This window comes from Stenella coeruleoalba (assembly GCF_951394435.1).
Source record: "Stenella coeruleoalba genome assembly, chromosome: 12".
Taxonomy (NCBI): domain Eukaryota; kingdom Metazoa; phylum Chordata; class Mammalia; order Artiodactyla; family Delphinidae; genus Stenella; species Stenella coeruleoalba.
In genome coordinates, this window is record NC_137158.1 from 11261177 (window position 1) to 11284526 (window position 23350).

The window sequence follows — 23350 nt, forward strand, 5'->3', positions numbered from 1 at the left end:
TCTGAGTAAACGTGCTCTCACACTCCTTGCTGCTCAACTTCTGTCCGGGTTCTACGGAAGACTCACGGACAACTGAGTAACGTTCCCTCTCTTCAGGCTTCCATGCTGCCCACGAAGTGGCAAGGAGGGCGTTTTCTCCAGACCATTCTTTTCGGGGCAGAGCCTTAACTTCCGAATGGACAGTTATTTTTGCTCAGAGCCTACTTTTTGTTAATGTCCTGCCGAGTCAATGGGTCTGTATTTCCGCAGCTTTGGTCCCTAATTGTGTGCAGGATGCTTTATTAGTTCAAATTGTGAATCGGTCCTCTCATATGTGGTTCAATTACTACCGTAGTCTCCCATCAAGTGTCATGTGGCCAGGGAGGAATGAGTCTACAACCAAAGAAAAGAGCAAGAGAGCAGAGCAAGGTTTCAAGTTACTATGACAGATCAGGTCCCTCCTACACTAAGTGATTTTCCAGATCAGTCTGAGTGATAGCCATGTGTCCTGTGAATGGAGGGCATCGCCTGTCAAAGGTTGTGTAGCAGGTGTGTGTGACAGGGGACCAGCAGGCAGTGGTGTGTTAATCAAGATACATTGATGACCGGAACAGAGACAGTCAGCAAAAATAACATTATGGGCAAGTAAGAGTGATGGCTTTTGTACAGTAGGAGCTATCTCTGTCTAAGAAGAATGCTGGACACAGCAAGAGGAGGCGTTTTCTCTCTGGCAGGGAGGCTTCAGAAGAACAAATTGGGATCAGAACATGGCCTGATGAATGACACAGCAGAGAAATGAACTGTGATAGAAACAGGGGAGACCCCCAAGGGTTCCTTGGAATCAGCTGTCGGGGTAACTTGCCATTAAATCAAATCGATAAGTATTTGCCCTGTGCCATGTCGTGTGCTTAGGAATCATAAAAGTTGGTGTTCTGAAACAGTTGGAAATCTCCCAAGTACTTTTCTTGTTTTTATCCTCATCTCAGTTTTTCTTAGGCCAGGGGTATAGAAGACATATTCATTCTTACTCTATTGTTCAATGATTCAAATAAACAACAGGCAGAGGAGCTCATTAAATTAATTCAGGTTGATCAATGAACAGGCCCTTCACCTTCCCAGTTTAAGAATATCCTGATCTACAGCATGACTGGTCTTGAATGATTCTGATGGACAGTAGAGATGTAAATAAACATCCCAGAATCATGACAGGTTTTTTAAAGGATACAGTGTGAAGATTCACATGGTTAATAAAATTGAAACTAGTAAAATAAATGATCTTGCATAGGTTTGATTTTTCTTGATGATCTAAACGTTCAAAAGGGCCGAAAGCTTCAAATTTTTCTTCAATTCAGGAAGTGTTACAATGCCACTGATTTATGTATTAATACTTTGGGGATAGCTAACATTTTGTGTTTATTGGACATTGCACAGAAAGCTGGTACACACCTTCTGTTAGTGGCGGCACGTGGAAGGAAAGCGGTATCTGATTCCTGCTGGACTCCCATTGCCCTGCCCCGTTCTCACAACCCACCAACAGCCGAGCAGTGTCCCCACCCCGGACAGCTCGCCTGCGAGGGTCTCAGGGCTCCTCCTTCCATCAGCACAGCCTCTGCCATCACTGAGTAAATAAAACCCTGGCTGCTTCTCCTAGGCTTTCGGGAGACACTTCAGCTCCACCCTGAAGTTCCATGTCTTTCAAAGACCAAAACCTTTGGGGAGTCTGCCTAAAACATGCTCAGATAAAAGGAATAAACTGTCCCTTTTTCTTTCTTTTCCCAGCCTGTCTTAAGAACCTTTCTTAACCAATGGAGGAAAGTCCTATTGTTCCAGTGAAATAGTAAAAGAGGAGAGATCTCATCACATGACCCCCAATGAAAACAAGATTGTTCTAAGTCATAGGAGTGAAATTGGTAATTACTGTTACTGTCCTCTAGCGTAGATTCATCAAAACAAGCACGCTGACACCAGACATCTTGCTCACCAATCGCAATTAGTGTCAACAATGCTGAATAGGCAGCTTAGGAAAAACACTATCGGCCAATTAGCTCACTCCAATTTTTCTTCTTTCAGCTAGCTCTTTTTCAGAACTTTGATTTTAATGGATTGACAAAGCAGTATGCTAATTAGTTCTCACTGAACCTGAAGTTTTGAACTGAAGAATACTTCAAGGAGCATTTAGTGAGGGAGTTACCACAGTGGGTCAGGAGCTTCTCAAGGGACCTCACAGCACCTCACTGTGTGAGTTCTCTAGTGCATGTGCCTTATCTTCCCAAACAGACGGTCACCTCCTCCTCCGGGGTGGGGGGCAGACTGCTCCCCTTGACCTCCTGCCCCACCACGGTCTTCAGTATACGTTTGTCAAGTGACTCATGAAACGTACAAATGAAGTAGGTGTCACAGAGCAGTTATTGTACTAAACAACGCAAATACCCCCAAAAAAGAGGGAAGGGGAAGATCTTCTGGAAGGCAGGGGATCTCCCAGTACAAGAGCAGTTTCTTTGGTCCAAGCCCAGGCATGTGTAAGGCAGAGCTGTAACTCCTCAGTAAGAAAGGCAAAATCCTGAAAGCTCTCCAAAAGCCCACGTGCTTGGTCCTGCCTGACCCCCAGCCTCTCAGTAGCACAGAAACCGGCCGCTCAGTCAGCCCTGCTGTTAGAACAAAATACCGCAGGCTGGGTGTGTTTGCCTCTCAGTTCTGGGGGCTGGAAGTCCAAGATCAATGTGCTGGCTGATTCAGGCCCCCGGCGAGAGCCTTGTTCCTCGCTTGTAGATGGCAGGCAGCCTTCTCACTGTGTCCCCCGGTCTCTCTTCCTTTCCCTTTGAGGGCGCTAATCCCATCCGGGAGACCCACACCCATGACCTCAACTGCGCCTCCCCACCTCCTCACACCACCACACGGGGCTCAGGGCTTCCGCACAGGGACGTTCAGTCCATCACACTGCTTCCCAATGGCTGCCTTGTCACGGGCATCACTCCACCGACAGGAGAAATGCCACCAAGGGCAATGTAACATTTGCTGTATGGTCAGCTTGGCTGACGTTTACCCGCTTCTTAAGTCAGGGCTCTCTCTTCACTGAAATACATTGTTCCTTTGTTTTGCGGAATTTTATTTAAAATTTTATAAGTATTTTAAATTTTTATAAGTAAGAAAAACCCATTGCCCTTGCATATTTTCTTATTATAAAACTAATAGAATGGCCTCATTTTATTTCCAGTAGCAGTGTTCACTTTTACAAAAATTTTATTGGAGTATAGTTGATTTGCAATGTTGTGTTAGTTTCAGGTGTACAGCAAAGTGAATCAGTTTTATGTATACATACATCCACTCTTTTTTAGATTCTTTTCCCATAGAGGTCATTACAGAGGATTGAGTAGAGTTCCCTGTGCTATACATCAGGTCCTTGTCGTTTGTCTGTTTTATATATAGTGGTGTGTATATGTCAATCCCAGTCTCCCAATTTATCCCTCCCCACCTCTCCCCTGGTAACCGTAAGTTTGTTTTCTACATCTGTGACTCTATTTCTGTTTTGTAGATAAGTTTGTTTGTACCCCCTTTTTTTAGATTCCTCATGTAAGCGATATCATATGATATTTGTCTTTCTCTGTCTGACTTACTTCACTCAGTATGACAATCTCTAGGTCCATCCATGTTGCTGCATATGGCATTATTTCATTGCTTTAACATTTAGGTTGCTTCTATGTCCTGGCTATTGTAAATAGTGCTGCAGTGAACATTGGGGTGCGTATGTCTTTTCAAAGTATGGTTTTCTCCAGATATATGCCCAGGAGTGGGATTGCTGGATCATATGGCAGCTCAATTTTTACTTTTTTAAGGAAGCTCCATACTGTGCTCCATAATGGTTGTACCAATTTACATTGCTGCCAACAGTGTAGGAGGGTTCCCTTTTCTCTACTCCTTCTCCAGCATTTATTGTTTGTAGGTTTTCTGATGATGCCCATTCTAACTGGTGTGAGGTGATACCTCATTGTAGTTTTGATTTGCATTTCTCTAACAATTAGTGATGCTGAGCATCTTTTCAAGTGTTTGTTGGTCATCTGTATGTCTTCTTTGGAGAAATGTCTATTTAGATCTTCCACCCATTTTTTGATTGGGTTGTTTGTTTTTTTAATATTGAGCTGCATAAGCTGTTCGTATATTTTGGAAATTAATCCCTTGTCAGTTGCTTCATTAGCAAATATTTTCTCCCCTTCTGAAGGTTGTCTTTTCATTGTGTTTATATTTCCTTTGCTGTGCAAAAGCTCTTAAGTTTAATTAGGTCCCATATGTTTATTTTTATTTTCATTACTCTAGGAGGTGGGTCAAAAAAGATCTTGCTGCAATTTATGTCAAAGAGCGTTCTGCCTATGTTTTCTTCTAAGACTTTTATAGTATCCGGCCTTACATTTAGGTCTTTAATCCATTGAGCTTATTTTTGTGTATGGTATTAGAGAGTGTTCTAATTTCATTCTTTTACATGTAGCTGTTTAGTTTCCCAGCGCCACTTATTGAAGAGACTGTCTTTTCTCCATTGTATATTCTTGTCTCTTTTGTCATAGATTAGGTGACCGTAGGTGTGTGGGTTTATCTCTGGACTTTCTATCCTGTTCCGTAGATCTATATTTCTGTTTTTGTGCCAGTACCATACTGTTTTGATTGCTGTAGCTTTGTAGTATAGTCTGAAGTCAGGGAGCCTGAGTCCTCTAGCTCTGTTTTTCTTTCTCAAGATGGCTTTGGCTGTCTGTGGACTTTTGTGTTTCCAAATTGTAAAATTTTTTGTTCTAATTCTGTGAAAAATGCCATTGTAATTTGATAGGGATTGTATTGAATCTGTAGATTGCTTTGGGTAGTATAGTCCTTTTGAAAATATTGATTCTTCCAATCCAAGACCATGGTATATCTCTCCATCTTTCTGTGTCATCTTTTGTTTCTTTCATCAGTATCTTATAGTTTTCTGAGTATAGGTCTTTTGCCTTCTTAGGTAGGTTTATTCCTAGGTATTTTATTCTTTTTGATGCGATGGTACATGGGATTGTTTCTTTAATTTCTCTTTCCAATTTTTCATTATTAGTGTATAGGAATGCAAGAGATTTCTGTGCATTAATTTTGTATCCTGCAATTTTACCAAATTCCTTGATGAGCTCTAGTAGTTTTCTGGTAGCATCTTTAGGGTTTTCTATGTATAGTATCATGTTATCTGCAGACAGTGACAGTTTAACTTCTTCTTTTCCAATTCGTATTCCTTTTATTTCTTTTTCTTCTCTGATTGCCATGGCTAGGACTTCCAAAACTGTTGAATAATAGTGGCAAGAGTGGACACTCTTGTTGTGTTCCTGATCTTAGAGGAAATGCTTTCAGTTTGTCACCATTGAGAACGATGTTTGCTGTGGGTTTGTCATATATGGCCTTTATTATGTTGAGGTAGGTTTCCTCTATGCTCACTTTCTGGAGAGTTTTCATCATATATGGGTGTTGAATTAAGGTTCATTTTAAATTTAAATTTTAAATTCTTTGGGAACAAACTACTATAGTTCTTGAGAGAAAGAAAAGCCTGTAGGATGATGAGAAATTGACAAATTAGCAACCCTAATCAAATGAAAACTTGGTTTGATTTCACTCATTTGGAAGACTCTCTTGGTGTTCCCACTTCGATCTGATTTGGGACTTCTAGCTTCAGTTCCAAGTTGCACTGGTTCTTTTGTGATTATTTGGCAAAACCTTAACAGAATGAGTATCAGGTTCAGCTCAAGGTGTGGCAAGCTGTTTTTTATTTTTCTGGCTTGGAGTTAATGCCTCAGTGTTTTTGTTCTATCCCCAGCTATACACCCACATGGCTGCATGCAGACACACCTGTACACAAACCTTAAACCAATGAAGGTGTAATTTGGTTAGGGGTGGGGGACCAAGAGGCACTTGGTGAGCCTGCCTTCTGTTCCTGCCGGGTGCACCGACAACCTGGGCGCCTCATCAGAGAGCACTGCTGCTTTGGGTCCTGCGGACCGACCCCACCCTCCTTCCCGGGCTGGCGGAGGGAAAGGTCTAAGCCATCCTTTGTCCTGATGTCAATGCGACTTTAAGGTGACACATGAACACAGAGGGATCGTCTGGTGGCTACCTCAGATCAGGTGATCATGACAGCACTGGACAACAACCAACCCATACCTCAGTGTCTAAATTCACTACTGGGGCCTCCCCCCAGCAACTAGGACATATGGGATCCCCTAGGCTGCACTGTGGGGAAGCCAGGAACATCCTCCGGTCCTGTCTACCTGCCAAGGGGTCACCTACCTCCTGCCCCTGTGGCCCCAACACCTGATGAAAACCTTCCCTAGTCCTTCTTAGGTAACAAAGTGTGACTCAGTCATTCGGGATGGGACATTTTCAAACCACTCCCTTCCCTGTGCCCCTCTGAGAAACCTCTGGATAAATGAACCTCATAATATAAATGTGGTTAAATGAATTATTTTTCAGAGGGAGATTTACATTTTAATGGTGTGTAAAACTTGAAAGGACAAATTATTTATAGAGATATTTGGGGAATCAACCAACCAGTAAGGGGGAAATCTAAATTTTCCTGGTGCTCCTGAGACGAATTCTTCTACCAGTGTCTTCCTAAGCCTTCCAGCCAGTGGGGCAACCCAGTTACTGGCTTCAGAACCATCTCAACCATGGTTTACGAAGGTGGGAGCACTGGTGCCCCATCTCACCCCACTTCCACGCCCCACCCTCTGATCACCCCACTCAGTGTCCACTTAGTAAATGCTGTCACACCCTCACCACCACCCTCAGTACCAGCATGATCCTGTCCTCGACTCCATCCCTTTGGTGAAAACATTCATTTCCTCAAATTCTCTTCCAATTCGCTAACAGTTAATATACCATCCCCTCAAATAAAAAGAATGTGAAGTCAAGCCAGGTTGATGATGGTGTGTTATGGCCTCTAGGTAACAGTTAGTAAGCATGTGTTGGGGTCTTTTCCTGTCCTTCGAAAAGACAAAAATCAAATGATTTACTTTTGTATTTTTATTTCCACATTCTGATTTAAGCGTTGTGCCATTTCTAGATCTTAACTTCATTTCCTCAGTATGTATTATACTAATAGAATTTTCCAAATTACAAAGAATTTTAACTGCAACCCCTGTGACTGATGCCTTTCTTTGTGATTCACGGCTCAGTTTACGTCACAAATCCTTTCCCGGCAGGGGTTATGCGAGGAGGCATGCTGGCTTGCTACCCCTGTGGTACTTTAAGTATACATACAAAAAAAGGAGCAAAGATAGCTGGAAACTGATTATGCTGATTTTCTGAGTAAGGACAGTACTTCCAATTTTGTATGTTTAATTAGCCACAGCTCTTCAAGAATTGGTGCAAATGTCATGGGGTTTACAATGTCAGCATCTCATCTTCACAAAAATGCTATTTGCTGGCATGAAAACAGAAAAAATTAATGGTCACAGCAGACAGCTTGTAGATTAGACAAAGGTCACTGTGTTTTAATGAACAGTGCTGTTAATTAATGAGAAAACAACCAGAACATGAGCTGTTAGGCTTGTGAATTTGTACCAAAAAAGTCAGTCTGTGCCTAAAACCTCTTTGAGTAACTCAAAAACAAGATGACTGCAAGAATAGAGTTTAAATCTGAAGTTATACAGCAAAGTTATACATATCAATGAAATAGCATCATATGAAGATTCTTCCTTAATAGCTAGAAAAGAGGGTTAATGCTGGTTAGTATTCTCAATGGATATTCAAAATAGAACAGAGGACTAGCTCTCCCCTGCCTCTTTTTCTTTCTTTCCTTTTTTTGGCTGCGTTGGGTCTTTGTTGCTGCGTGCGGGCTTTCTTTTTAGTTGCGGCGAGTGGGGCTACTCTTCGTTGCGGTGCGCGGGCTTGTAATTGCGGTCACTTCTCTTGTTTCAGAGCACGGGCTCTAGACGCATGGGCTTCAGTAGTTGCGGCGTGTGGCTTAGTAGTTGTGGCTCGCGCGCTCTAGAGCACAGGCTCAGTGGTTGTGGCACACGGGCTTAGTTGCTCTGCAGCATGTGGGATCCTCCCAGACCAAGGCTCGAAACCATGTCCTCTGCATTGGCAGGTGGATTCTTAACCACTGTGCCACCAGGGAAGTCCACCTCTTTGGTTTCTTAATTTCTATATGCACTTCCTAAGTCTTTAGGAAGAATAGGAAAGGTACGCTATGTTTTACCAAAGTTCTATGAGGACAAGTGAGGAAACACTACAATTCCTTCAAGACAGGTGATTAAAATAATAAACATTGCCTTTAGTTCTGTGGAGAGATGTCAAAGCCAAGCTTCCAGGATCTTAAAAGAAGAAATACAGAACCATAGTTAATAACACCAGCTTTACGTTACAGCTTTCTTCCTAGTAGGTCAAGTACTCTGATTATTATTCACTAATCTCTTTAGCAACCATTTGAATAAATAAAGAGCATTAGAATGGGAGAAAATATTTGCAAACAGAGCAGCTGACAAAGGATTAATCTCCAAAATATACAAGCAGCTCATGCAGCTCAATATCAAAAAAACAAACAACCCAATCCAAAAATGGGCAGAAGATCTAAACAGATATTTCTCCAAAGAAGATATACAGATTGCCAACAAACACATGAAAGGATGCTCAACATCACTAATCATTAGAGAAATGCAAATAAAAACTACAATGAGGTATCACCTCACACCAGTCAGAATGGCCAACATCAAAAAATGTACAAACAGGGGCTTCCCTGGTGGCGCAGTGGTTGAGAGTCTGCCTGCCAATGCAGGGGACACGAGTTCGTGCCCCGGTCCGGGAAGATCCCACATGCCACGGAGCGGCTGGGCCCGTGAGCCATGGCCGCTGAGCCTGCGCGTCTGGAGCCTGTGCTCCACAATGGAAGAGGCCACAACAGTGAGAGGCCTGCATACCGGAAAAAAAAAAAAAAAAAAAAACTAAAAATAGAACTACCATACAACCCAGCAATCCCACTACTGGACATATACCCTGAGGAAACCGTAATTCAAAAAGAGTCATGTACCACAATGTTCATTGCAGCTCTATTTACAATAGCCAGAACATGGAAGCAACCTAAGTGTCCATCGACAGATGGATTGGTAAAGAAGATGTGGCACATATATACAATGGAATATTAGCCATAAAAAGAAACGAAATTGAGTTATATGTAGTGAGGTGGATTCACCTAGAGACCGTCATCCTTAGTGAAGTAAGTCAGAAAGAGAAAAACAAATACCGTATACCAACACATATATATGTAATCTTAAAAAAAAAAAAAAAGGTTCTGACAAGACAGGAATAAGGATGCAGACGTAGAGAATGGACTTGAGGACACGGGGAGGGGAAAGGGTAATCTGGGACGAAGTGAGAGAGTGGCATGGACATACATGCACTACCAAATGTAAGATAGATAGCTAGTGGGAAGCAGGTGCATAGCACAGGGAGATCAGCTCGGTGCTTTGTGACCACTAGAGGGGTGGGATAGGGAGGGTGGGAGGGAGACGCAAGAGGGAGGAGATATGGGGATGTATGTATACATATAGCTGATTCCCTTTGTTATATAGCAGAAACTAACACACCAGTGTAAAGCAGTTATACTCCAATAAAGATGTTAAAAAAAAAAAAAAAGCGAGAGAAAATGAGCTGATTGATCCTGAGGTACAGCAGCAAAGGCAGCAGAACCTGTGTCTCGGCTGCCCAGGAAAGGTCAGGAGAACTTCTTCCCAAATAGAAGTCATTTCAAATGAGCATAACAGATGTTTGTATTTTTAGCTGATTGGAAGATAAAATAAGGAGACCCATCCAAAGGGTCATTTGGAGCCATGAAACCAAAACACACTGAGCTCAGATCCAGTAACTGGACATGAAGAAGAATGTTTCCTCTTTGGAGGTGGCCCCACTGGGCTAGATGATGGGGAATGACTTTTTTTAATTGCATTTTTTGTGAGGTAATTGTAGGCCCACATGTAGTTGTAAGAAATAATATGAAGATATGCTATGTACACTTTACCCAGTTTCCCCAAATGATAACATTTTGTGAAACTATAGTGTAATATCATGACCAGGATAATAACACTGATACAATCCACAGATCTTATTCAGATTTCCCCAGTTTTGCGTGGGGTATTTATATGTGGACATGTATGTGTTTGTATGTTGGTATTTAGTTCTATACAATTTTAACACCTGTGGAGGCTCATATATCTCTGGTCACAGTTGACACCAAACAGTTCCATCACCACAGGATTTCTCAGGTCGTCCTTTAATAACTGCACCCACATGCTCCTTAGGGTGTCAGGATGGCCGGGTGGTCTAAGGCGCCAGACTCAAGCGAAGCTTCCCACATGCTCCTCTCACCCAAACACCCCTTCTCCCTCCGTCCCCGACTTCCAGCAACCTCTAAGCTGTTCTGCATTTCTAAAATTTTTCAGTTTAAAAATATTTTGTAGATGGAATAACATGGTATGTAACCTTTGGGATTGCCTTTTTCCCCTCAGCATAATGCCCCAGAGATTCATCCAGATTGTTGTGTGTGTCAATAGTTTGTTCATTTTTACTGTTGAGTAGTAGTCCACGATATGGATGAACCACAGCTTGTTTAACCATTCATGTGGTCAGGACATCTGGGCTGTTTCCGGGTTTTGGTCATTATGAATAAATCCACTATGAGCATTCGTGTACAGGTGTTTGTATAAACATAAGTTTTCATTTCTCTGGCATGAATGCCCAAGATTACAATTATTGAGTCATATAGTAACTGCATATTTAATTTTATAAGAAACTATCAAGCTGTTTTCCAGAGTGGCTACATCATTTTACATTCTCACCAACAATGCACAAGAAATCTAGTTTCTGCACATTCTCTCCAGCATTTTGTGTTGGCACTATTTTTAATTTTAGCTATTCTGATAGGTATATGGTGTTGTATTTTAATTAGCATTTCCTACATGGCTGATGATGTTGAATATTTTTTCATGGGCTTGTTTCCCATCCATTTTCCTCTTTAGTGAAATGGCTGTTCATGTCTTTTGCTCATTTTCTAGTTGAATTGTTTTTTACTGTTGAGTTTTGAGAGTTTTAATATTTTCTAGATACTAGTACTTTGTCATATCTGTGCTTTGAGAATATTTTCTCTCAGTCTATAGTTTGTCTTTTCATCCTCTCTACTTTTTTTTTATTCTTATTAGTCATCCATTTTATACCCATCAGTGTATACATGTCAATCCCAATCACCCCATTCATCCCCCCCCACCCCACCCCCACCACTTTCCCCCCTTGGTGTCCATACATTTATTCTATACATCTGTGTCTCAATTTCTGCCCTGCAAACCAGTTCATCTGTACCATTTTCCTGGGTTCCACATATTTGCGTTAATATACGATATTTGTTTTTCTCTTTCTGACTTACTTCATTCTGTATAACAGTCTCTAGGTCCATTCACGTCTCTACAAATGACCCAATTTCGTTCCTTTTCATTGCTGAGTAATATTCCATTGTATATATGTGCCACAACTTCTTTATCCATTCGTCTGTTGATGGGCATTTAGGTTGCTTCCATGACCTGGCTGTTGTAAATACTGCTGCAGTGAACATTGAGGTGCATGTGTCTTTTTGAATTATGGTTTTCTCTGGGTATATGCCCAGTAGTGGGATTGCTGGGTCATATGGTAGTTCTATTTTTAGTTTTTTAAGGAAGCTCCATACTGTTCTCCATAGTGGCTGTATCAATTTACATTCCAACCAACAGTGCAAGAGGGTTCCCTTTTCTCCACACCCTCTCCAGCATTTGTTGCTGGTAGATTTTCTGATGATGCCCATTGTAACTGGTGTGAGGTGATACCTCATTGTAGTTTTGATTCACATTTCTCTAATAATTAGTGATGTTAAGCAGCTTTTCATGTGCTTCTTGGCCATCTATATGTCTTCTTTGGAGAAATGTCTATTTAGGTCTTCTGCCCATTTTTGGATTGCGTTGTTTGTTTTTTTAATATTGAGCTACATGAGCTGTTTATATATTTTGAAGATTAATCCTTTGTCCATTGATTCGTTTGCAAATATTTTCTCCCATTCTGAGAGGTGTCTTTTCATCTTGTTTATGGTTTCCTTTGCTGTGCAAAAGCTTTTAAGTTTCATTAGGTCCCATTTGTTTATTTTTGTTTTTATTTCCATTATTCTAGAAGGTGGATCAAAAAAGATCTTGCTGTGATTTATGTCAAAGAGTGTTCTTCCTATGTTTTCCTCTAAGAGTTTTATAGTGTTCGGTCTTACATTTAGGTCTCTAATCCATTTTGAGTTTATTTTTGTGTATAGTGTTAGGCAGTGTTCTAATTTCATTCTTTTACATGTAGCTGTCCAGTTTTCCCAGCACCACTTATTGAAGAGACTGTCTTTTCTCCATTGTATATCCTGCCTCCTTTGTAATAGATTAGTTGACCACAGGTGCATGAGTTTATTTCTGGGCTCTTTATCTTGTTCCATTGGTCTGTATTTCTGTTTTGTGCCAGTACCATATTGTGTTGATTACTGTAGCTTTGTAGTATTGTCTGAAGTCTGGGAGCCTGATTCCTCCAGCTCCGCTTTTCTCCCTCAGGACTGCTTTGGCTAGTTGGAGTCTTTTGTGTCTCCATACAGATTTTAAGATTTTTTGTTCTAGTTCTGTAAAAAAATGCCATTGGTAATTTGATAGGGATTCCATTGAATCTGTAGATTACTTTGGGTAGTATAGTCATTTTCACAATATTGATTCTTCCAATCTAAGACCATGGTATATCTCTCCATCTGTTCGTATCATCCTTACTTTCTTTCATCAGTGTCTTATAGTTTTCTGCATACAGGTGTTTTGTCTCCCTAGGTAGGTTTATTCCTAGGTATTTTATTCTTATTTTTGCAATGGTAAATGGGAGGGTTTCCTTAATTTCTCTTTCAGATTTTTCATCGTTAGTATATACGAATGCAAGGGATTTCTGTGCATTAATTTTATACCCTGCAACTTTACAAATTCATTGTAGTTTCATGGTATTTTCTGGTACCATCTTTAGGATTATCTATGTATAGTATCATGTCATCTGCAAACGGTGACAGTTTTACTTCTTTTCCAATTTGTATTGCTTTTATTTCTCTTTCTTCTCTGCTTGCCGTGGCTAGGGCTTCCAAAACTATGTTGAATAATAGTGGTGATAGTGGACATCCTTGGCTTGTTCCTGATCTTAGAGGAAATGCTTTCAGTTTTTCACCATTGGGAATGATGTTTGCTGTGGGTTTGTCATATATGGCCTTTATTATGTTGAGGTAGGTTCCCTCTTTGCCCACTTTCTGGAGAGCTTTTATCATAAATGGGTGTTGAATTTTGTCAAAAGCTTTTTCTGCATCTATTGATATGATCATATGGTTTTTATTTTTCAATTAGTTAATATGGCTTATCATATTGATTGATTTGCATATATTGAAGAATCCTTGATCAAGTGGGATAAATCCCACTTGATCATGGTGTATGATGCTTTTAATGTGTTGTTGGATTTTCTTAGTATTTTGTTGAGGATTTTTGCATGTATATTCATCAGTGATATTGATCTGTAATTTTCTTTTTTTGAAGTATCTTTGTCTGGTTTTGATATCAGAGTGATGGTGGCCTCATAGAATGAGTTCGGGAGTGTTCTTTCCTCTGCAATTTTTTGGAAGAGTTTGAGAAGGATGGGTGTTAGCTCTTCTCTAAATGTTTAATAGAATTCACCTGTGAAGCCATCTGGTCCTGGACTTTTGTTTGTTGGAAGATTTTTAATCACAGTTTCAATTTCATTACTTATGATTGGTCTGTTCATATTTTCTATTTCTTCCTAGTTCAGTCTTGGAAACTTATACCTTTCAAGAATTTGTCCATTTCTTCCAGGTTGTCCATTTTATTGGCATAGAGTTGCCTGTAGTAGTCTCTTAGGATGCTTTGTATTTCTGTGGTGTCTGTTGTAACTTCTCCTTTTTCATTTCCAATTTTATTGATTCGAGTTCTCTCCCACTTTTTCTTGATGAGTCTGACTAAAGGTTTATCAATTTTGTTTATCGTCTCAAAGGACCAACTTTTAGTTTTACTGATCTTTGCTATTGTTTTCTTTGTTTCTATTTCATTTATTTCTGCTCTGATCTTTATGATTTCTTTTCTTCTACTAACTTTATGTTGTTTGTTCTTCTTTCTCTAATTCCTTTAGGTGTAAGGTTAGATTGTTTATTTGAGATGTTTCTTGTTTCTTGAGGTAGGCTTGTATAGCTATAAACTTCCCTCTTAGAACTGCTTTTGCTGCATCCCATAGGTTTTGGCTTGTCCTGTTTTCATTGTCATTTGTCTCTAGGTATTTTTTGATTTCCTCTTTGATTTCTTCAGTGATCTCTTGGTTATTTAGTTACGTATTGTTTACCCTCCATTTGTTTGTGTTTTTTATGTTTATTCCCTGTAATTCATTTCTAATCTCGTAGCATTGTGGTCAGAGAAGATGCTTGATATGATTTCAATTTTCTTAAATTTACTGAGGCTTGATTTGTGACCCAAGATGTGATCTATCCTGGAGAATGTTCCATGTACACTTGAGAAGAAAGTGTAATCTGCTGTTTTGGGATGGAATGTCCTATAAATATCAATTAAATCTTTTTGGTCTATTGTGTCATTTAAAGCTTGTGTTTCCTTATTAATTTTCATTTTGGATGATCTGTCCATTGGTGTAAGTGAGGTGTTAAAGTCCCCCACTATTACTGTGTTATTGTTGGTTTCCTCTTTTATAGCTGTTAGCAGTTGCCTTATGTATTGAGGTGCTCCTCTGTTGGGTGCATATATTTATAATTGTTATATCTTCTTCTTGGATTGATCCCTTGATCATTATTTAGTGTCCTTCCTTGTCTCTTGTAAAATTCTTTATTTTAAAGTCTATTTTATCTGGTGTGAGTATTGCTACTCCAGCTTTCTTTTGATTTCCATTTGCGTGGAATATCTTTTTCCATCCCTTTACTTTCAGTTTGTTTGTGTCCCTAGGTCTGAAGTGGGTCTCTTGTAGACAGCATATATATGTGTCTTGTTTTTGTATCCATTCAGCAAGCCTGTGTCTTTTGGTTGGAGCATTTCCTCCATTTACGTTTAAGGTAATTATCGATATGTATGTTCCTATGACCATTTTCTCAATTATGGGTTTGTTTTTGTAGGTCCTTTTGTTCTGTTGTGTTTCCCACTTAGAGAAGTTCCTTTAGCATTTGTTGTAGAGCTGGTTTGGTGGTGCTGAATTCTCTTAGCTTTTGCTTGTCTGTAAAGCTTTTGATTTCTCCATGGAACCTGAATGAGACCCTCGCCGGGTAGAGTAATCTTGGTTGTAGGTTCTTCCCTTTCCCCACTTGAAGTATATCATGCCACTCCCTTCTGGCTTGTAGAGTTTCTGCTGAGAAATCAGCTGTTAACCTTATGGGAGTTCCCTTGTATGCTATTTGTCATTTCTCTCTTGCTGCTTTCAATAATGTTTCTTTGTCTTTAATTTTTGCCAATTTGATTACTATGTGTTTCGGCGTGTTTCTCCTTGGGTTTATCTGCCTGGGACTCTCTGCACTTCCTGGCTATTTCCTTTCCCATGTTAGGGAAGGTTTCAACTGTAATCTCTTCAAGTATTTTCTCAGGTCCTTTCTCTCTCTCTTCTCCTTCTGGGACCCCTATAATGCGAATGTTTTTGCGTTTAATGTTGTCCCAGAGGTCTCTTAGGCTGTCTTCATTTCTTTTCATTCTTTTTTTTTTTTCTTTTCGCAGCAGTGAATTCCACCATTCTGTCTTCCAGGTCACTTATCCGTTCTTCTGCCTCAGGTATTCTGCTATTGATTTCTTCTAGTGTAGTTTTCATTTCAGTTGTTGTATTGTTCATCTCTCTTTGTTTGTTCTTTAATTCTTCTAGGTCTTTGTTAAACGTTTCTTGCATCTATTCCATCTTTGCCTCCATTCTTTTTCCAAGGTCCTGGAACATCTTCACTATCATTATTCTGAATTCTTTTTCTGGAAGGTTGCCTATCTCCACTTCATTTAGTTGTTTTTGTGGGGTTTTATCTTGTTCCTTCATCTGATACATAGCCCTCTGCCTTGTCATTCCTGTCTGTCTTTCTGTGAATGTGGTTTTTGTTCCACAGGCTGCAGGATTGTAGTTCTTCTTGCTCCTGCTGTCTGCCCTCTGGTGGATGAGGCTATCTATGGGGCTTGTGCAAGTTTCCTGATGGGAGGGACTGGTAGAGTCCCTGGGTAGAGCTGGGTGTTGCTCTGGTGGGCACAGCTCAGTAAAACTTTAATCTGTTTGACTGCTGATGGTTGGGGCTGAGTTCCCTCCCTGTGGGTTGTTTGGTCTGAGGCGACCCAGCACTGGAGCCTACCCAGGCTCTTTGGTGGGGCTAATGGCGGACTCTGGGAGGGCTCATGCCAAGTACTTCCCAGAACTTCTGCTGCCAGTGTTCTTGTCCTCATGGTGAGACAGAGCCACCCCCCACCTCTGCAGGAGACCCTCCAACACTAGCAGGTACGTCTGGTTCAGTCTCCCCTGGGGTCACTGCTCCTTCCCCTGGGTCCCGACACGCACACTACTTTGTGTGTGCCCTCCATGAGTGGAGTCTCTGTTTCCCACAGTCCTGTCGAAGTCCTGCAATCAAATCCCATCAGCCTTCAAAGTCTGATTCTCTAGGAATTCCTCCTCCCATTGCTGGCCCCCCAGGTTTGGAAGCCTGACATGGGGCTCAGAACCCTCGCTCCTGGGGGTGGACTTCTGTGGTATAAGTGTTCTCCAGTCTGTGAGTCACCCAGCCAGCAGTTGTGAGATTTGATTTTATTGTGATTGCACCGCTCCTACCATCTCATAGTGGCTTCTCCTTTGTCTTTGGATGTGGGGTGTCTTTTTTGGTGAGTTCCAGTGTCTTCCTGTCAATGATTGTTCAGCAGTTAGTTGTGATTCTTGTGCTCTCGCAAGAGGGAGTAATCCTCTCTAATTTTGATGAAGTTCAATTTATCAATTTTTCCTTTCCTTACTTATGCTTTTGGTGTAAAGTCAAAGAACTCTTAGCTCAATTCCTAAAATTTTTCTCTTATGTTTTTTACTAAAAGTTGTATAGTTTTAACACTTAAGCCCATGATCCATTTTGAATCAATTTTTGTATAAAGTGTGAGATATAGATAGAGGTTCATTTTATTGTATATGGATGTCCAGTTGTCCCAGCACTGATTATTGAAGGGCTATTTCTTCTTCCTTTGAATTACTTATGTACCTTTATCAAATAATCCATTGAGCATGTTTGTCTGAGTGTATTTCTAGGTTCTCTGTTGTGCTCCATCATTCTCTATGTGTCTGTCCCTCTGCCAAGACCACACAGTCCTGATTATTAGAGCTACATAGTGGGCCTTAATATCAGATACAGTGATTCCTCCCACTTCATTCTCTTTTTTCAGGATTATTTTTAGCTATTCTAGGGCCTGTGCCTTTCCACATCAACTTTAGAATAAGTTTCTTTATGTCTACAAAAAAAAAGAAAAAACCTGCTAGGAGTTTGATAGGAATTTCATTAAACCTACACATCAATTTGGGAAGAGCTGACATCCTTATTATGTTGAATCTTCCAATTCATGAACACGGTATTTCCATTTACTTAGGTCTCGTCTGCTTTCTTTAACCAACATTTTATAATTTTCAGCCTGCGTACCCTGTACAGGTTTGTTAAGTGCATAGCTAAACATTTAATTTCTTTGGAATGATCGTAAATAATTTTGTGCTTTTAATTTTGGCTTCCACATCCTTACTGTTAGTATGCAGACATCTGATTGGTTTTTGTATATTGATCTTGTATCTTGCAACCTTACTGAACTCACTGATTATTTCTAAGAGTCTTTTGGTAGATTCCTTGAGATTTTCTCTGTAGACAGTCATGCATCTGCAAATATAGACTATTTTATGTCTGTCTTTCCAGTTGTATGCCTTTTATTTCTTTTACTTGCCTTATTGCAGTGACTATATTACACAACTATGTTGAATAAGAGTGATGAAGCTAACATCTTTCTGTGTTCTTGATTTTTGGAGAAAAGCTTTCAGTCTTTCATCATTACGTGTGACATTAGCTCTAAGGGTTTTGTAGATTCTATTTATCACTTTGAGATAGTAAACCTCTATTTCTGACTTTCTGAGAGTTTTTATCATGAATGGGAAAATTGAATATCCATATGCAGAAGAATGAAATTGGACCCTTATCTCACACCACATACAAAAGTCAACTCAAAATGGACGAAAGACTTAAACGTAAGGCCTGAAACTATAATACTATTAGAAGAAAATATAGGGAAGGAGCTTCTTTTTTTTTTTTAATTTTTATTGAGTATAGTTGATTTACAACATTGTGTTAGTTTTAAGTGTACGGCAAAGTGAATCTATTATACATATACATATATCCACTCTTTTTAAGGCTCTTTTCCCATATAGACCATTACAGAGTACTGAGTAGAGTTCCCTGTGCTATACAGTAGGTCCTTGTTGGTTATCTTATATATAGTAGTATGTATATGTCAATCCCAATTCTTCCAGTTTATCCCTCCCCACCCCCTTACCCCTGGGTAACCATAAGTTTATTTTCTACATCTGTAGCTCTATTTCTGTTCTAAGATAAGTTCATTTGTACCCTTTTTTTAGAGTCCACATATAAGTGATATCATGATACTTGTCTTTCTCTGTCTGACATAGAGAAGAAGCTTCTTGACATTGGTCTGGGCAATGGTTTTTTTTGTGTGTTTTAATTAAGGTACAGTTGATGTACAATATTATATAAATTTCAGGTGTACAACATGATGATTCACAGTTTTGAAGGTTATATTCCCTTTATAGTTATTATAAAATATTGGCTCTATTCCCTGTGTTGTACTATATATCCTGGTAGCTTATTTATTTTATACTTAGTAGTTTGTGCCTCTTAATCCCCTACCCCTATCTTGTCCCTCCCCGCATCCCTCTCCTCATTGGTAACCACTAGTTTGTTCTCTATATTGGTGAGTCTGTTTATTTTTATATCCACTAGTTAGTTTTATTTTTCAGATTCCACTCATAAGTGATATCATACAGAATTTGTCTTTTGGGTTTTTTTATATGACTCCAAAATCACCAAAAACAAAAATAAATACGTGGGATTGCATCTAACTTAAAATCTTCTGTACATAAAAGGAAATGATCAACAGAGTGAAGACACAACCTCTGGGATGGGAGAAGACATTTTCACACCAAACTTCTGATAAGAAGTTAATATCCAAACATATACGGACCTTCCATAACTCAATAGCAAAAAATAAAATAAAATAACCTGATTTAAAAATGGGCAACAGGTATTATGAAAAGGTGTCCAACATCACTAATCATCAGAAATGTAAATCAAAACCATGAAGATTGGGATTGACATATACACACTACTATGTGTAAAATAGATAACTAATAAGAACCTACTGTGTAGCACAGGCAGCTCTATTCAAAACTCTGTAATGACCTATGCGGGAAAAGAACCTGAAAGAGTGGATATATGTACATGTATAACTGATTCACTTTGCTGTACACCTGAAACTAACACAACATTGTAAAGCAACTAAAAATTAATTCAGAAAAAAAAGCACAATGAGGTATCACCTCATATGTGTTAGAATGGCTGTTATCAAAAAGATAACAAGTGCTGGAGAGGGTGTGGAGAAAAGGGAACCCTCGTGCACTGTTGGTGGGAATGTAAATTGATGCAGCCACTACAAAGAACAGTATGGAGGTTCCTCAGGAAATTAAAAATAGAGCTACCAGCAACCCACTTCTGGTCCTATATCCAAAGGAAGTGAGGTCAGGATCTCAAAGAGATATCTGCACCCTCATGTTCATTGCAGCATTATTCACAATAGCCAAGATGTGGAAACAACCTTAGTGTCCATCAGTGGACAACCGAATAAAGGAGATGTGAGATAGATAGATAGGTAGACAGACAGAGACGGGAGTATTAGTCAGCCTTAAAAAAGAAATCCTGCCATTTGCAATAACATGGATGAATTGGGAGGACGTTATGCTAAGTGAAATAAGTCTGACAGAGAAACACAAATACTGCATGTTCTCACATGTGGAATATAAAAAGTCAAACTCATAAAAACAGAAAGTAGAATGATTGCCAGGGACTGGAAGGCGGGCAGGAAGGAGAGATACTGGACAAAGGGCACCAAGTTTCAATTATGCAGGATGAATAAGTCCTGGAGACCTAACATACAGCCTGGTGACTATAGTTAACAGTAGTGTTAGCGTGTCCTGGAAATTTGCTAAGCGATTAAATTTTAAGTGTTCTCACCAAAAAAAAAAAAAAAAAAAAGTTACCTATGTGAGGTGATGGATATGTTAATTAGCTTGATTATGGTAAACATTTCACAATGTCTATGTACATCAAAACATCGCATGGTACAGCTCACATATACAGAACTTTTATTTGTCAATTATATCTCAACAAAGTGGGGAAATGAAAAAAGAGAAAAGGTGCTCTTCTCACAATTCCATTCCCCACCAGGTCTGACTGTCAGATTTGGAATCCTTTCCCCCCTCTTTCTCAATAGCACTTTGTTCCTTTTAATTGAAATAAGATGGAAATTTCAGGAAACAAAGAGACAGAATCTGGTCAAAGTGGTTTTCATGCTTTTGCTCCCAATCGAATCAGCTCAAGTCTTGGGAGGGAGCATCCCCACGTCCTATAGCTCTGGGCCTGAGGGAAATGCTGCACAGACACCTCCCTGCTGCTCACTCGGTGACCAGAGAGTTTGAGGTTATCGCTCACTAAGTCTAAAACCAGGCCCTCATAAAGAATACTAAGGAATGCTCTAGTAGGAGAGAATTCTGACCCTAGTCTTACTTCTCCGAGGCAGAAACTGTGACCCTGTAGTGAAATCCAATTACAACTTCCTCTTGCTTTATTTGGAAATGAAGGATTTTTCCCAACATAATTAAAAAAAAAAATTGAAGAGGCAATATTCCTGAACAAGGGACCCTGAATAAAGAATTTGTAGATGTAATTTATCTGCCTCAGGATATGACATAGAAATGATGCAGTGAGGGCCTACCTTCCTAAAGTAATAGGATGTTACTTTATTCTAATATGCTTTATTCAGTATCTAAAGATTATTGGCCATACATTGGCTGGTAGCAGCTATTCCCATGAAAAAGTAAAATCATTCTACTGTAGTGCCAGTTGCTCAGGCCACATTTGGGATTTTCTTAGCTATCCCTGATAATAGGACCCCACAAGTGGAGTGCCAGACTTCCTGGCTCAAGTAGGAGGTGGCGGCCGGGATAAAATGGCCCTGCCATTAAATGTGCACTGGACACACGGCTGCTGGGCACCTGGGGCCTCAGCTCTGTATGAGGAAAGAGAAGGATTAAAACAAGCCTGGTCTCCCCAGGGTTCACTCCCAGCTCTTCCTAACGTGGCACTTCAGCCACCTTAATGAATGAATAAACTCAACTACCTAGATATATACTCAAAACTAAAAGCAAAACAAAACAAAACCCTGATATCATGAATGAGTGTGCGTTGACCATGGCTTTAATTATCTGCATAAAGTCATCTGCGGAGATTTAGCCCACGGGTAGTTTTAAGTCACTGTAAGTAAGCAGCCATGATATTGGAGATTTATTTCCCATGATGAGAAATATTTGTGGGTTACTTAGTGCAAAATAACAGAAGGAGAGAATGATGTATCTCTACTAGGCATTTCAAAAGTGCAATATATCATCACATGCTCTAACTGAAGAAACAGACATTTGCCTGAAACTTGCAACAAAAATGCCATTTTTCTAAATTTGATAACAGTTTTTATCTTGGGACGTGGGAGGATGGGGAGTGGCTTAGGACTACTTTGTACACTCAACACGTCTGTGATGTTTAGAGACTTTAATAAAAACCATGTATCACTTTTATAATTAAGCAGTTATAACAAAAATCAAGTAATATTGTTGTACATCATAAATGCTGACTCAACCGTTGTTTAAAAACAAGAGAGAGATTTTAAAAAAAACAAAACAAGAGAGGGAATTTTTTTTTTCTTTTTTTTTGTGATACACGGGCCTCTCACTGCTGTGGCCTCTCCCGTTGCGGAGCACAGTCTCTGGACGTGCAGGCTCAGTGGCCATGGCTCACGGGCCCAGCCGCTCCGCAGCATGTGGGATCTTCCCGGACCGGGGCACGAACCCGTGTCCCCTGCATCGGCAGGCGGACTCCCAACCACTGCGCCACCAGGAAAGCCCAAGAGAGGGAAATATGTTTAAAGGAAAACAAATCAAATGTGATAAACTCAGTGCCTGCCCCTATAGAGGGGCAACAAGGTGACTGTGACAGGTCTGCTCCAGAGGTGCTTTCTTCTGACAGAGTCCGGTGGTTTCTCAGTCTGTGACCCACATTTAATGAGCCTCTTTAGTTGGCCTTCTCCAGGGTTCACTCACAACTCTTACTAGATAATCTCAAAGCCCTCCTGCTGGAGCAAGTGTTATTTTCAAGGCAGCTGTCACCAAAGGGCAGCCTAATAATTAACAAGCATCAGATCCAGAGGCTTCAGGGTCTCATTTCTGGCAAAGGATGTATGTGCCACACACAATAACACTGTCAAAACTTGCTGTCTTATAAGGAGATTTTGACGTCGTAACAAAAGAACTCAGTATCCTCCTAAATACTAACTTCTCTGAGAACAACTCTTAAGGGCTCAGGGATTATGTCACTCCTTGCAGCAAAATGAGGGTCTGTTTTCTGTAAAACTGTGAAGCTGTGTTTTCAGGGTTTGCTCTTTCATTTCAGATATTTCACGTTACCAGGTTCTAAGGTCAATTGCACTATACAGTCAGCTCTCCTTACCTGCAGGTTCCACATCCACAGATGCAACCAACCATAGATCGAAATATTTGAAAAAAAATTCCAGAAAGTTCCAAGAAACAAAACTTGAACTGCATGCCAGCAACTATTTGCAAATCATTTACATTGTATTAGGTATTATAAGTAATCTAGAAATGACTTAAAGTATATGGAAGGATGTGTGTAGGTTTTATGTAAACACTACTCCATTTTATATAAGGGGCTTGAACATCTGAGGATTTTGGTGTCCATGGGGTCCTGGAACCAGTCTCGAGGGACTGTGTATTCCAGACAAGGGGATCCGTAATTCAGCCTGCATATTTAGAATTAAAACAGACTCCTAAACTTGCAAAACTTTAGAGACTTGAAGAGGAATAGCATTCCATGATAGGAAATACAATGTGCATGATAGGAAGTACAATAGCATTCCATGATAGGAAATACAATGTCCATGATAGGAAATACAATGTGCATGATAGGAAATAC

General features: G+C 40.0%; 1 protein-coding gene across 5 annotated transcripts in view; it reads left to right on the forward strand.

Moving 5' to 3' along the window:
• The window catches only part of KCNQ5 (potassium voltage-gated channel subfamily Q member 5), a 577598-nt gene that overhangs the window by 405635 nt on the left and 148613 nt on the right, over positions 1-23350 (forward strand). The gene's annotated exons all lie outside the window — the stretch shown is intronic.